Source organism: Aythya ferina (assembly GCF_964211825.1).
Source record: "Aythya ferina genome assembly, chromosome: 2".
In the NCBI taxonomy this organism is placed as follows: domain Eukaryota; kingdom Metazoa; phylum Chordata; class Aves; order Anseriformes; family Anatidae; genus Aythya; species Aythya ferina.
Window position 1 is genome coordinate 45,647,773 of NC_140297.1, and position 13,077 is coordinate 45,660,849.

General features: G+C 37.0%; 1 protein-coding gene across 4 annotated transcripts in view; it reads right to left on the reverse strand.

The window, feature by feature from the left end:
- Nucleotides 1–13,077, reverse strand: part of LOC311433026 (uncharacterized protein) — a 54,559-nt gene that overhangs the window by 28,287 nt on the left and 13,195 nt on the right. For 3 of the 4 annotated variants that reach the window (XM_084511730.1, XM_084511729.1, XM_084511732.1), the window contains exon 1: nt 4,072–4,113. The gene's annotated coding sequence lies outside the window, so the exon portion shown is untranslated. Of the gene's footprint in view, nt 1–4,071; nt 4,219–4,748; nt 4,922–6,294; nt 6,478–9,326; nt 9,527–11,348; nt 11,516–13,077 lie in introns of those variants that run through there. The other variant, XM_084511731.1, reaches the window with a different exon arrangement.

Genomic DNA, 13,077 nt, shown 5'->3' on the forward strand with positions numbered 1-13,077 from the left:
AGGACGCAGCAATTCTGCTAGCTCACCTATCCTATAAACTACAGAAGTAGTGGTTATAAAATGCAGCATGATCATAAAGCCTTTTCTTTAGTAAGATGAGAATTGAAAGGATTATATGGACTTTAAAACCTTGTAATGTGCTTTAACCTAAGGCCCAAATAGGTAAGAACATGCCCTCCATTCTCTATGGAGGACAAAATATTGATTGAAATGCTGTCATGACTAGTAATTACATGCAGACTAGCAAAACTCTGTAAGCCCACAGCTATTGAGCTGACTGAGGACATTTCCAGTACTTCCTGGAATCTTGTCTTCTACATTCTTTCAGCTCTAAGGCATTCTCAGAGCTTCTTCTGACTGCTTCTCAGGAAGCAGCAAAAGCTGAATCATATCTAAAGACTACTTATTTTTCAGCACTTTTGAACCAAATACACTTAGGATGAAAATTGCTGTGGTTAGTAAACTGCTGTTTGCTGTTCTACAGTTTGTTCACTTGTGCAATTTATAGAGAAGTATTTCTACACATTATCCAGATCAGATGAGTTAAATGAACTCAAACATATCATGTTACATTCTTGTGAAAAGATGATAACATTCACTACTGATAGAAGCAGCCCTGCATGAGAATCTTGTGTATCCTCTGTAATACCCTGGCAGAAAAGAGCTGTATCAAGCACAAGAAACAAAGAAAAGAACTCCTCCTTTCTTGGTAAAGGAAGATCTAGATCTAAAACACCTTAGTCAGTGAGTTAAGACCCTTTAAGTGTGTGCACAAAAATCTCTTTCTGACAAATAAAAGCCTAATTTTCACTTCACTGTTTTGAAAAGACAGAGTTGGCAAAGACAGGATATATTAAGCTGTGCGTTGTTACTGAGTTGTCTTCTCTTGTATGCCTATTTGCTCTCACCTCTGAACTACTGCTATGATGCAGGACAGGTAGGAAACACTATAAATATATCAAACTAGTGAACAGTACGAGCTGTTGTTGCTTGCTCTTGCATGTTTTAACCACCAAAAATATTTGGTCATAGATGGGAATCAAATGGGTCTTCAGTCTCTTCAATTCTTCATTCTAAAGACCACACTTGACCACAGTATTTGTGCTGAAGTACAGTCTCTACTGATTAGTATCTCTCCCTTTCTAACTACATACTTATGGATATCAATGTTGTAAAGAAGCCATTAGCTGAGTTGTAGTTGCCTTTGTTGGTCTGTTTGGTTGATGTTTCATTATTATTTGAATACCAAAGACCATTCTCCATCATGAAATGTTGTTTTCCTTAATAACAGTCTCACTTGAGACTTCAGAAGAATCCCATTTTCTGCAGAATTGCAGACAAGTATGCAGTCAGTACAAGTACTTAATAATTACTTACCTGATGCTTCAGACAAATATGTCTGAAGAAAGTGTGAAATTTACATAACCACATCTTACATTATCAAAAGCAGACTAAGGGCTCTAAACAAGCTTTCTTGTACACTTGAATAAAAAAATGGACACTTTATGTGCACATAAAGTGCAAACACTGACTCTTCTTGAATGTCATTTTATAACAGCATATCTTTCTGCTTTAGGATGTAGTCCTAAGTATGTTTGTTATCAGTGAAAATACAAAGAGTCATATGAAGTTCTATGATGACAGAACTTCACTGCTCAAGAAAGAGACCAAATATCCTGAAGTCACAATGATGAAAGTACTTCATTTCTGAGTCAGAAAGGTGCTATAGACTCTTAGCTGTTCAAAGAAAATCCTAAAAGAACTGCAAATACCATAGAAACAGTCATAGAATAGTACAAATTTCAGAGATTTCTAATAATGAAATCAAATCAATAAAAAATATTAAGTCTTCTGTCAGGAAATTATTGGAATGATCCTGAAGCTATTCTTTCTGTTGTCCTAGCATCTGTGTATCTCCCGACACTCTGTGAAAAAATGTATTTTTTTTTTTTCCAAGAACTACCCAAAAGTTAAACACAATGTAAAAAAAATAATTATATGTGCATTGAGCCCTAGTAAATGTTGCTGTGATAAGATCGTTCAGGATTTCCACTAAGTCTGAATGAATACATGTGTATGAGGGAAGAAAAAGAGGAACTATGCACATCTGGATACCCCATCCTCATATCAATCTTTCATACACTAAACAATTGATGTAAAACTGATAGCAAGCTAATACTGCAATGGAATGGAATTCAGACAATCTATATGTTTAATTACGTACAATTTAGAAAGTTACTCCGTTGCATTTTAAGGAAGATACAAGTAGGAGAAAGCATCGTAAGGATTAATAGCATAGTTGTAGTCTAATTAAAGTAGGCTGTAGAAATGCTAAATAACCTGAGATAGAAAGCAAAAATAACTACATCTTTGAGTACACATATGATGCCCCAGTAACCATGAACAAAGCCTGAGGGATCAGTCCCAGAGGTCAGCTTAAAAACAATCACAGTTGAAGTATAATTTTAAAAATACTATAATGTTAATAAAGATATAATCTTAATGTTTGATTACTTTGTAGTTTTGTAATGCTTTCCCCATTATTGAAAACCTACATTTATGAATTCTTTTGCCCTTAAATCTTGTCTAAGGATGAAATTAGCTGTTTTAGCATTTTGTTTAAATCACTTGGTGAATGTTAAGCATACCATTCCATAAGTATTTTTTGTAGAGTGGACGGGCAGCTCCCCCAAGTGTTTACCAGCCAATGGGTTATGTTGTTCTGAGTAGTCTTTTGGCAGTGCCCTACTTTGATACAAGAGCCTAGTCCTAGATAGGTAGTGAAGTGTCTCATTATATACTAGATACTGCTTTGGCAATCTGTAAAACAAAACCATAAAAACTCATTTGTTTGTCGAAGCACCACAAACTTCCATTATAATAAAACATATGAGACAAAAGCTAAGGGACCAGGTATTTCCCTAACTGCATTATTAGCAGCAGATGAATCTAAGCAAAAAAAAAAAAAAAAAAAAAAAAAAAAAAAAAAAAAAAAAAAAAAAAGGAGAGATTAGCATCACTTACAGAACAGCAAGCATGAAAAAAGTCTTTGTCAAAGGACTGGAGCTTTTGAGTATCGTGCAGAAGCTATTCTAACAGGATGGTTTGCTGTTTGGATAACGTTTATACACAACTTTCATTTCATATGCATGCAGAGGGCAGTAGAGACCTTGGCTTATCTGTAGAAATAATAATCAATGTGGTAATTCTGTGCTAGTTTAAAAAAGTCCTTTGGGCATCTGGAGTTAATCTGGAGGGATTTCAGAGTAGTGAGTAAACTACAGACACGCTGTTCTCTTGGGGAGGCAAAACCATGAGAGCACTGGTTTCCTATCAACAGCAGCAAATACTCCAAAGCAAGATCAGCGTCACCCAGCTGCTACAGAGCATGGTAAGAGGCCACAGTTATTTCAGGAGTTGATAACTCAGGGTGTGTAGGAACAACAGCTCCTCCTGGCAAGTCCTTACCCGATTGTCCCTGTAATGCTTTATAAAAGCAGGTAGGACGCTCCGTGGTACTTGTAACAACTGTCCATGCAGAAAGACTTTTGAAAACAGTAAAGATTCACATCTTTACCTACCTACCTTTACCTACTGCCCCATGGGCATTCAGAAAAGCTTGAATCACGATTTCTGACTGATTCCTGGGAGCAGCCTGCCACCTACTGCATTTACAAGCTCCCTGCACCTTTCCACATAACCTTATAGAGCGTGAAGGTTTTTTACTTTCTTCAATAAATTTTATATAAAACTTTATTATTATTATTGTATAATAACATGAAGTATTGTATAAAAAAATATGTTAACTACTAGACCCAAAGCATTTGCTTGAAATCAGAAGCACCAGATTTAGCTGTTTACTGAGTTACTTCTGTATACCTGAAAGTCATTGTTGGAAGCTCCTTCAATCAACAACTTAATTTTTCAAATTCATCTTGCACATAATTATTGATAATAGTAGGGAAAATATCTTAAGTCGAGCCATTTAATTCCTGTAGTCATCTAATGCAACCAAATCCCAAAATGAAAGAAATATCTTTGATCAAATTTTACCTGTTGATATAGACATACCTTTGCTAAAGTCACTTTCTCTCCTGAGCACAGACCTTCCACCAGAATTTATCATTTCTTGTTGATTATAACAATGAAATCCATCCCATATCTGGCCACTCAAATCTGACACTGGGAATTTCAGCTGTTGTCATTTGAAGTCAAATGCTATTACACACAGATGTAAGTTTTCCATCAGAAGTCAATGAACAACATACTTGTTCTATAAACAGATCTTTCACAGCTAATAAAATTTAAACTTAATAATTCTATAATAGAGGAAATCTAGAACATACAAATTCTAGAAAAACAATCTGCTAATAGTTAAGTCTGTAGTAGTTTGAGAAATATCACACGACAAGGGAATTCCCACTTCTAAGCTTCCCTTCAAGATCTTATACTAGCATAACTATTGAAAACTAAAATATACTGAAAGCAAGTTCAGTATTGCAATGAATTTATATTGCCTTTAATAGTAGTAATCACAGTAAAAAAGGCATTTCTTGAGGTAGCTCAAGTTAACAATCAGAAACTGATCACTAACTTTATGTTGCCCATTGTAGCACAGAGCAGTGTTGCTTGAAGAATGTTCCAAAAACACAGAATAGGTAAGACAAAAATAGGTAACAGAACATGAAGATGTGGGAGAAAAAAAAATGTATTTCATGTATTATCAGCAACCTCCTGGAAATCCTCACCTCTCTGATTTCTCACCATTTGTGCATAGTTCCTTTGACTCTGCTCACAGCCAGTGTGCTTGCACAAGCAAAGGCTTGCAGAGGTAGGTCCTCCAATATGGTAAAAGCATGAGCAGTGAACCAAAGAACTGCAAGCACCTCAAATTCTGGTCAGGGGTGTACAGTTTTCTTACCTAGGAATTTGAGAAGAGGAAACAAATTCCTTGTAGAAAACAAGGAATCAAACCAGTAATGTTCAGCACTGGGATACCTGAATCCAACAGTTACCAGGATTCAAACTTAAAAGATAAAAGAAAACAGTATCCCATGTGATCAGCTTTTTACAAGCTGGAACACTGTCAAACCCTGCCTTTTTTTTTTATTTTATTTTTTTTTAAGTTTTGTTTTTAGTTGCTGAAGTCCATGCTGCTGTTTACTGGTTGAACCACTAAACTAGTTGAATAAATTTAGGGCCATGACTGGACAGTGCCAAGTGATGGGTGGGCACTCCACACTCTGTATAAGCTATGTTAGCGTTCCCCAAACCCTGAGTGCACTAGATCCCTAAGCATTAGTTGCAGAGGAAAAGTTATATTCAGAGATGTAATTGTTAGTCGTTTTTATAAGGAAAAAAGCAGAAAACAAATATTCTGAAGTTTATTCCAACAATATCTGAGCCATTTGAACAATTCAGTTTTAGACTATTTCTGTGTCGAGTATGTTCTGTAGTTTTCTTGACTTCAGTCTTACTGTGCATAAAAAAGTTTCTTGTAAGGGTCAGGTCAATTATTTGCATAACACCAGAAGTATCTCTTCATAAAAGATTCAACTTGAACATGCTCAGTGCCTTTTTTAATAACAAATTAATTATTTCATTTTTATCCCTACTTATTTTACAAATTGTGGTGAAGAAGTATCAGTGAAAAAGCCTGAGCAATTATGCGATTTACTTATTCATTCTTTTTTTTTTTTTCCTGACACTCCAATAGTGGAAGAGAAATAGTGACCAATGATTTGTTCAAATGGTATTTGGATCAAGAGCAAAAACAAGATAGTTTTGTATGAGAGAGAATGTTTGTTTTCATGGCTGCAATAACATCACCCCAATGGAGACATATTCAAACATCTTAAAACACCCTAGACTACCCTCCTCTAACCTGGATAATATTTACTTGCTGGCCAATTAATTAAACCAGCATACTACCAAATTTCAGTTTACCAAGCCTGTTTCATTAGTAAAATACACTAATGATTCAATACTTTGAAGAAATAAAGAGGTGTAAATAGGGTTACATTCAAATGTATTTTCTTACATGCCTCTCTGCCTTACACTAAAAATAGGACAGCAGAAGTTCCACATAAATCTGGCCCCAAACCCAAGCATTAGTAGTATCATTACCAACTAGTAATGAGATTACATAAGTATCCATATGCTAAAGCTTAAAAACAACAACGTGTACCTTATCTATCGTTTGATGGTCACGATCTGTGTCAAAACAAAGCAAAAGGAGTGGGAAGATGGATAATATACTGCCTGAAATGGATGCTAGAAGTGGTGTTAACTTACTTTGTAGGTTTCTGCTTTGCTTGCTGTGCTTTCTCAGATGATTATGCTTCTGTTTCCGTTAATTTGGTCGAGTGATTACAGACATCTGATGTCATCTGATTACACACAATTTTAAGGACATTGAAGATGAAAACACTTTCATCATCAGAAGCAACACTTCTGAAAGCTGAAACGTTGGTATCTCTGTAATATCAAGAAGTTAGTAAGGAAAGCAATGATTCAATCACAATGAGAAAGCTATAAGCAGAAACAGCATGGGAAAAATGAACATAAAACTGTAAAGATTTAAGAAAAAAATCTACCAATCCAAAGCAATCCAGACATTTCTAAAGTCCTGTTTCTGCTTATTGTAAAAAGAGGGAAAGAGCCTGCAGATTATGCTGACTGATGCTCTTTTAATGACTCACTGTGTCTGGTGTTCTTACAGTTTAGGCATCATTCAGCAACAGGAGAAAAGGAAATTTTCTATGTCTATAGTTTGCAGTGCTGGAGTTTAGCATTATTGCTCTGTGTTGCTAGTCTACTTCTGTTGTTAACATAGATATAATTTGATTATCATTGTACACAGCTCATAACAAAATTGCCTGTGCCCGTTCTCCTTCTTCTGAGGAGAGGGTGTTTTGGCCAGTGATATTCCACCGCTGGACTCAGACCAGCACTAGTAATCAGTGATGTGTCACACAGTCAATTTAATACATTCATTACATGAACGACCAGTCCTGTTGCCTGTGCACACTGAGGGTGAGAACACATGCTTATAGGGGATACCTGTGGGGCCACCTCCATGGGTTCAGCTCTCTCATTTTGCTCCAGTGTCCACTGTGCCATCATTTACAGGCGCACTCATGATGCTTCACATGCCAAAGATGATGTCCCACATACCCCTTTTCCTGCCAAGCTGAACAGTTTAGTTCATGGTTCAGTGAAGCACCTCTTTGATGCACCCAAAGGATAGCCACTCACCTCTCCTTGTCTGGATCCTACTTGATTCAAGTCCCTTCACGCTAGAGTAATGAGGAGCTTGGAAAGTTGTAGGCCAGCTGGTTTTAGGCCCTTTAGTGCCAAGGGGACTTGGGAGCTGCCCGTCCTGACTACAGGCTCTGGTCTATTCATTAGGTCTGAGATGGCAGGAGGGTTTAATGCTTTAACACCAAATTTACTTATTAGAAAATATTTGACATTATGCGGGACTTTGATTTATAAGTGAGATAGAGCAGTATGCTAAAATCACAACACAAGTATTAGATAGCAATTACAAGATACAGGGGAATCACAGAACAAATCAAATCCCAGTTCTGGTCTCTAGGTGCTCCAGTCATGAAAAAGGAAGTTTTTGCCCTGGAGATGCCTCAAACCATGGAAATGGAAAATAGTCCAGAAATCTCTAGAGAGAACACTAAGAATGCATCACTGCAGACTTTTTCCTAGTAATTTGTATTCTGCTGCTTCATTTGTAAGAACGAATGTTGTATTTTTTTTTCCCCATGTTAGGTCATGGCTCTCTTCTGAGCCAGTACTTCAGAAGGATGAATCTTCACTGAACTGAAGTCCTGAAAGCTATTAGAGGGAATGAGAGCCTGTGTAATGCTAGGAATTATGTGGAGATTCAGAGTCAAGGACTAGAGGGTAATTGTGCATGACATTTTGGATCTAAGATCCATCTGCATCAGAGAAGCGGACAGCTCAATTGAAACATCTCCCAGGATCAAGGCCTTTCTGGCTCCATGAGGAGTTTCAGGTGTAAATGGCACTTCAAATCAGATGGACCTTGTGCTGTCAAGTGTATGGCACACCAGCTCTGCCCACGTAGAGACCATGAAAGCTTCATGTGCAGTGGTAGGGATTTACACCAGGATGTAAGGCTGCATGTGATTAATATAGTACAAAATAATATCCCTATTGATTTTTAGGCATTATGACTGAAATGAGATGAAAGCAAAGCCACTACAGCTAATTCTCAATTTTATGTGGTTAAAAGAGAAAGAAAAGGAAAAAAAGAGGTGGATGAGGGAGGAGAACAACCTAGATAAGACAAGTAATACAAACCATATACACATGAAGCTACAATAACCTTTGAAAATCTTGTAAAGGGTTTCTGTAGCAAGCAGGGGCAGCTTTTAAGCAGCAGCAGACAAAATGGGGAAAGCAGCGGGGATTGTGCACAGCCCTTTCTGTGCCATGGTGCTGGAGCCATGGGTGTCTGATGAAATCTTGTAATGAAACAATTGAATGCTTTGAGCTGCTGAACACAGTTCAGCGAAGCAGATCTGAACTAATGTGGACTGCCTGTTTGCCAGTAAACAGATAATTGCACCCTCTTGCTTAACTGACATTTCATGAAACTAAAATGCATTTTGGTAAATTCCGAGAGGAGAATGTGTCCTGCTTGTAGATCTTGTTTATAGACAGAAAATGCTAGAGATTAAATTGGACTAGAAATAATACAGCTTCCCTCCCCACAATTTGCAATTTTAATTTTGTAGCCAGAAGGTTTTTCAGTTCTGCTGTTACTGGTAGTGTTCATTGATGGATTAGAGTAGGGAAACATTAGTAGGCCATAAAAAGTTATTTTGTTTTTGCAAACCAAATGTGCAGCTGCATCATTCATACATGGCTACAGTCTCTCACATCTCAGCTACTATCCCTTCTAAAAGGTAAAAAGCATAGTACTGGAGAATGAGATATTTCCTCCCCCCCCCAAAAAAAAAAAAGGAATAATGAAGGAATCCTTTTGATCCACATTCTTTCTCATACGAATGAAGTGAGAAAGGCTTGGCCTGCAAGTTACATCACTGTAAGCTCCTCTCTTCTTTATTTGCTTCAGTCTATTTTCTCATAGAAGAAAGGCTGGATATTCTCAAGAATTTTCTTACTCTTTGAAAATAGAGTTTTCTGATTTCCTGAGGTACTCAGGGCAAAGTTAATAATCTTGTTGCCTCATTCACAACCACTTTCCACTGGGCATTACAACCCCACTCCTGTTTCTAATTTTGAGTTTTGACCCTAGGCTGGGTGAATCAGCAAATTAGTACTTTTTCTCTGTATGCTGTGTTGGGAAATCAAGAATACATGCTCCTCTCATAAATTCCACTGATGTCAGCTGCAGTGCCTAAACAGAGAATCTGTTTCTTGATTTTCAGAGCTCCTTTTGGTTTGGATGCCCAAATTTAAATACATGGAAAGCAACGAAGATATGTACATTCAAGAAATCTTACTGTGACTCCCTGAGTAGCTGCACAAAAAAAAAAAAAAAAAAATAAAATCCTTCTACTGCTGAAAAGATTGAGCTGTATTTAAAAAGTCACTTTTCAAAGAGTTTTTTTTTTGTTACCTTAATTGCTGAACATAATTTTTTGCCAGTTTCTCAAGTTGTTAGCATTTCTGTCCTTGAACTCGTATTTATATTTAGCTTAGTCCCTAAGAATTAACCTTTAGCAGATAAATTCACAAAGAAATTGACAATTCAAAGTCTCAAGTGCTTGAATTTCATAAGGCAGGAGCACATTCTCAAATATGTAAAGCAGGTAAAACTGGACATGACATGGTATCATATAGATGAACAAGCTGAATAAGCCTGAAATGCATGCTATCTGCAGTTGTGCTTCTATTAGTCATTAAAGGACACTAGGAGAGAATCTAATCGTCCCCCCTGACCCCTTCCCTCCCCCCCCCCCCCATTTTTTTAAGCAGGAGAAGTGTGGTTTTGCAAAGATAAAAATTATTTTTGAAGCTGCTGCTAAGATATTTGGGGATTATACACAAGAACACAGAGAAAAAAAAAAGCACATTAATGTACTTTCAAGAAGTCAATCACTAGAATCACAAGGATGCTATGAATAGAAATTCATTCATGTTCCCTATGAATAGAAATTCATTCATGTTCCTGGATTGCTCAGTGTACTGAAGAATGTCACAGAAATGTCAGTATGGAAATGAGTAACTCTAGAGCTCAAATAATAGAGCTGTTATAGCATACACTAAGTAAATCTTGGGCCAACAATCCAAGTAATGTGTATAGAACACAGTATTGCACATATTCATTCAATAAGTCTTTTCATCTTGTGGCACGAGTAAGGCAAATATCCAATTAAAAAAATTGTACATAAACATGCAACTGTTTGCCAAAACAATTCAGATCTTTTGGAATTTTCTATCTTTTAAAGCCTTTTGGTTTTGCAGTGTCAATATCACACAGTTGTTCATGTGCATAGATGACTAATTCCATAATTCTGTGGATTTTTATAAAACAATGATGTGGGTTTATACAATATATCACATTTAGATGTACAACACTTATCCCTGACAAGCGCAGTAACTAGCAACAGACTGAAGTTGCTGTCCAATAGCGATGATATTAAGTACATTTTGGCACTATGTTTTTCATCTGGAGTCATCCTGAGGAAACCCTAAGTTCTATTTCAGCAAACTGTTGTGAGTACTTTTTTTCCCCCCCATCTTTTCCAGACTGATGCTCTGCCAAGCCTTTCTCCCTCTCTCCTTCCTTCTACATCTGAACCTACCCAGCATCCTATTCTAGTCCTCTCATGTAGAGGCTCCTGTTCCCCAGAGTATTCCTCAGTTCAGTCCCTGTCTTCTTCCCTGGACATTCCCAGTCTTTTCTCTCAGCCACTGTTACTCTCCATACTCTCCCCCATCACCTTCCCTCCTCTGTGGGTTTTCTGCACCAGTCTCCTTAAGAAAAACAACTCTCTTCCCTACATAAGTGCTTCTTCTGATCATCTTTCTTTTCTTCAAAATTTTCAAGTTGTAGCCTCATAATTCTTGTCTTCCTGGTTCTCAGGTCTGCTTTTCTGAAGCTCCCCTTCTTCCTTACAACTTTTTCCAAGATCTTTACCTATTGATTCCCATATGCAAAAACATTTTGCTATGACATTGGCCTCAACTAATACCTGCTCTCCAGTTCTAGTCTTATTTTCCTTTGCTCCAATTTCTTCTTCCCCTAGGTCCCTTGAACAGTCTAGTCCTGGGCTTCAGGCCACTCTGTTGCAAGAGCTGAGCATTAACAGTGGGAATACAAGAAGACAGACACGTACCTTATATCACAAAATGGTCCACAAGAATCAGAAAGAGCAGATTGGTTTCAGCAGGCTAAGATGAAAAAACCTCAGGATGATCCAAGTATTTGGAAATTGTCGTTGTTACGATTTCTCATTGTGTCCACTGAATCTGGATTTTTTTTTTCCAGATGTAAACAACCTGGCTAAAAGCAATTAAAACAGAAGATAGTTAAGGACTTTCTCTATGAAAGAGTTGCCATCTTCTTTCACATGGGCTAACAATGTACTTCTCATTTACTTTCTCATTTGGAAAAACAAAAAAATGAACATTTTACCTTTAACTTTACATCAAAACAAAACATGTTACGAGGCAGACAACCAATATGGAAAACAGTCCTGAACAGATAATGCTAATCAAAGTTTGAAGTAGAGCATTACAGTGGGAATATATTCTTAAAAGAGAATTATCAGTAGTCTTTCCTGTGTACAATCTCAATTGATAAAAGTAATAGTTTACCCACAATAACGTGTAACTATGCATTACTAAACAACTTGATTCTGTGACCAGTTGTTAGGTCACTGTCCATTGCTATTAAGGACCATGGAAAGACTTACCCACACCATCTACTAGGACTGGAATCTATCCATCAGAAAGTGAAAAATTAAAAGGTAATTTGTTGATTATCTTCAAAAGACACATGAAACAGATTGAGTTATGCAGAGCTATGGGAAGGTGAAGAGTTCAGAAGCTGTATGTGGATGACAAAATGAGAAGAGTATCCAAATAAAAGAGAAGGGCTTATTGTAGCTGAAAGGAATTGTATGAACATGAATACAGTTTAGCATGAATCACTGCAGCGAAGATGCTCCTCATTAATAATTCAACAATTCAGTAACAGTATTGTGAAGATAATTAGCTTATGCTGCTGTTATTATCAAGCTATTAGCTGAGATAACAAACAAGTTATCATTTAACAAGTCTATCAGGAAATAAGGAGCATCCAAAAGTTACCTGTTAATCTCACAGAGAAGTTACCAATATTCTCTTTATTTATTTTTAGATAAAATATGCAAAGATACACAAAAATATGATGCGGGCTTTGAAGTGCTGGCACCCTCTCAGAATAGCCTTAGTGTACTTTTGGGATAATAAAGAACAGAACAAAGTGATATAGCAATGTGGGGATGCCCAGAAGACCCTCTGTGCATCCTATGTTAGTATCTGCAATAAATTAGGAGTAATAGAGATAAATGAGATTTTCAAAGGCTTCTTACTTTTTCGGTTTCAGATGGGACTTGTACACTTAGCTCCCCCTTGTCCCTATGAAAATCTTCCTGCTATCCTCTAACAGAGAAATCCTCTAATTGATTGTCAAAAGATTGTTATTGTTAATTGCTGATCTAAAAACACAATTGTTAAGCATGTCCCCTATGAATTATCCTACTAAAATTAATACTAAGATGCAGTGTACTGCTTAGATAAAATCTAATATGAACGGACAGATTCCCATCATTTTGTGGCAGAAAAACAGAGTAGTGGTCTCAGAGTAGATAATCCTGCACTGTAAATAAATTGTGAATAAGGTGGTGAACTGAATCTTTCCAATCTTACTAGAAAAATTTTTCCTTGTAAGATAAGGAATGGTGAAGGAATCTTTTCTCCAGAAGCTGACACAAAACTCCGCCCCATCATTACAGACAGCGCTGGCAAAAGAAGTTTTGTCCTTTGCTCACTGTTTGCAGCCAAGGCAGAAATTCATTCCAC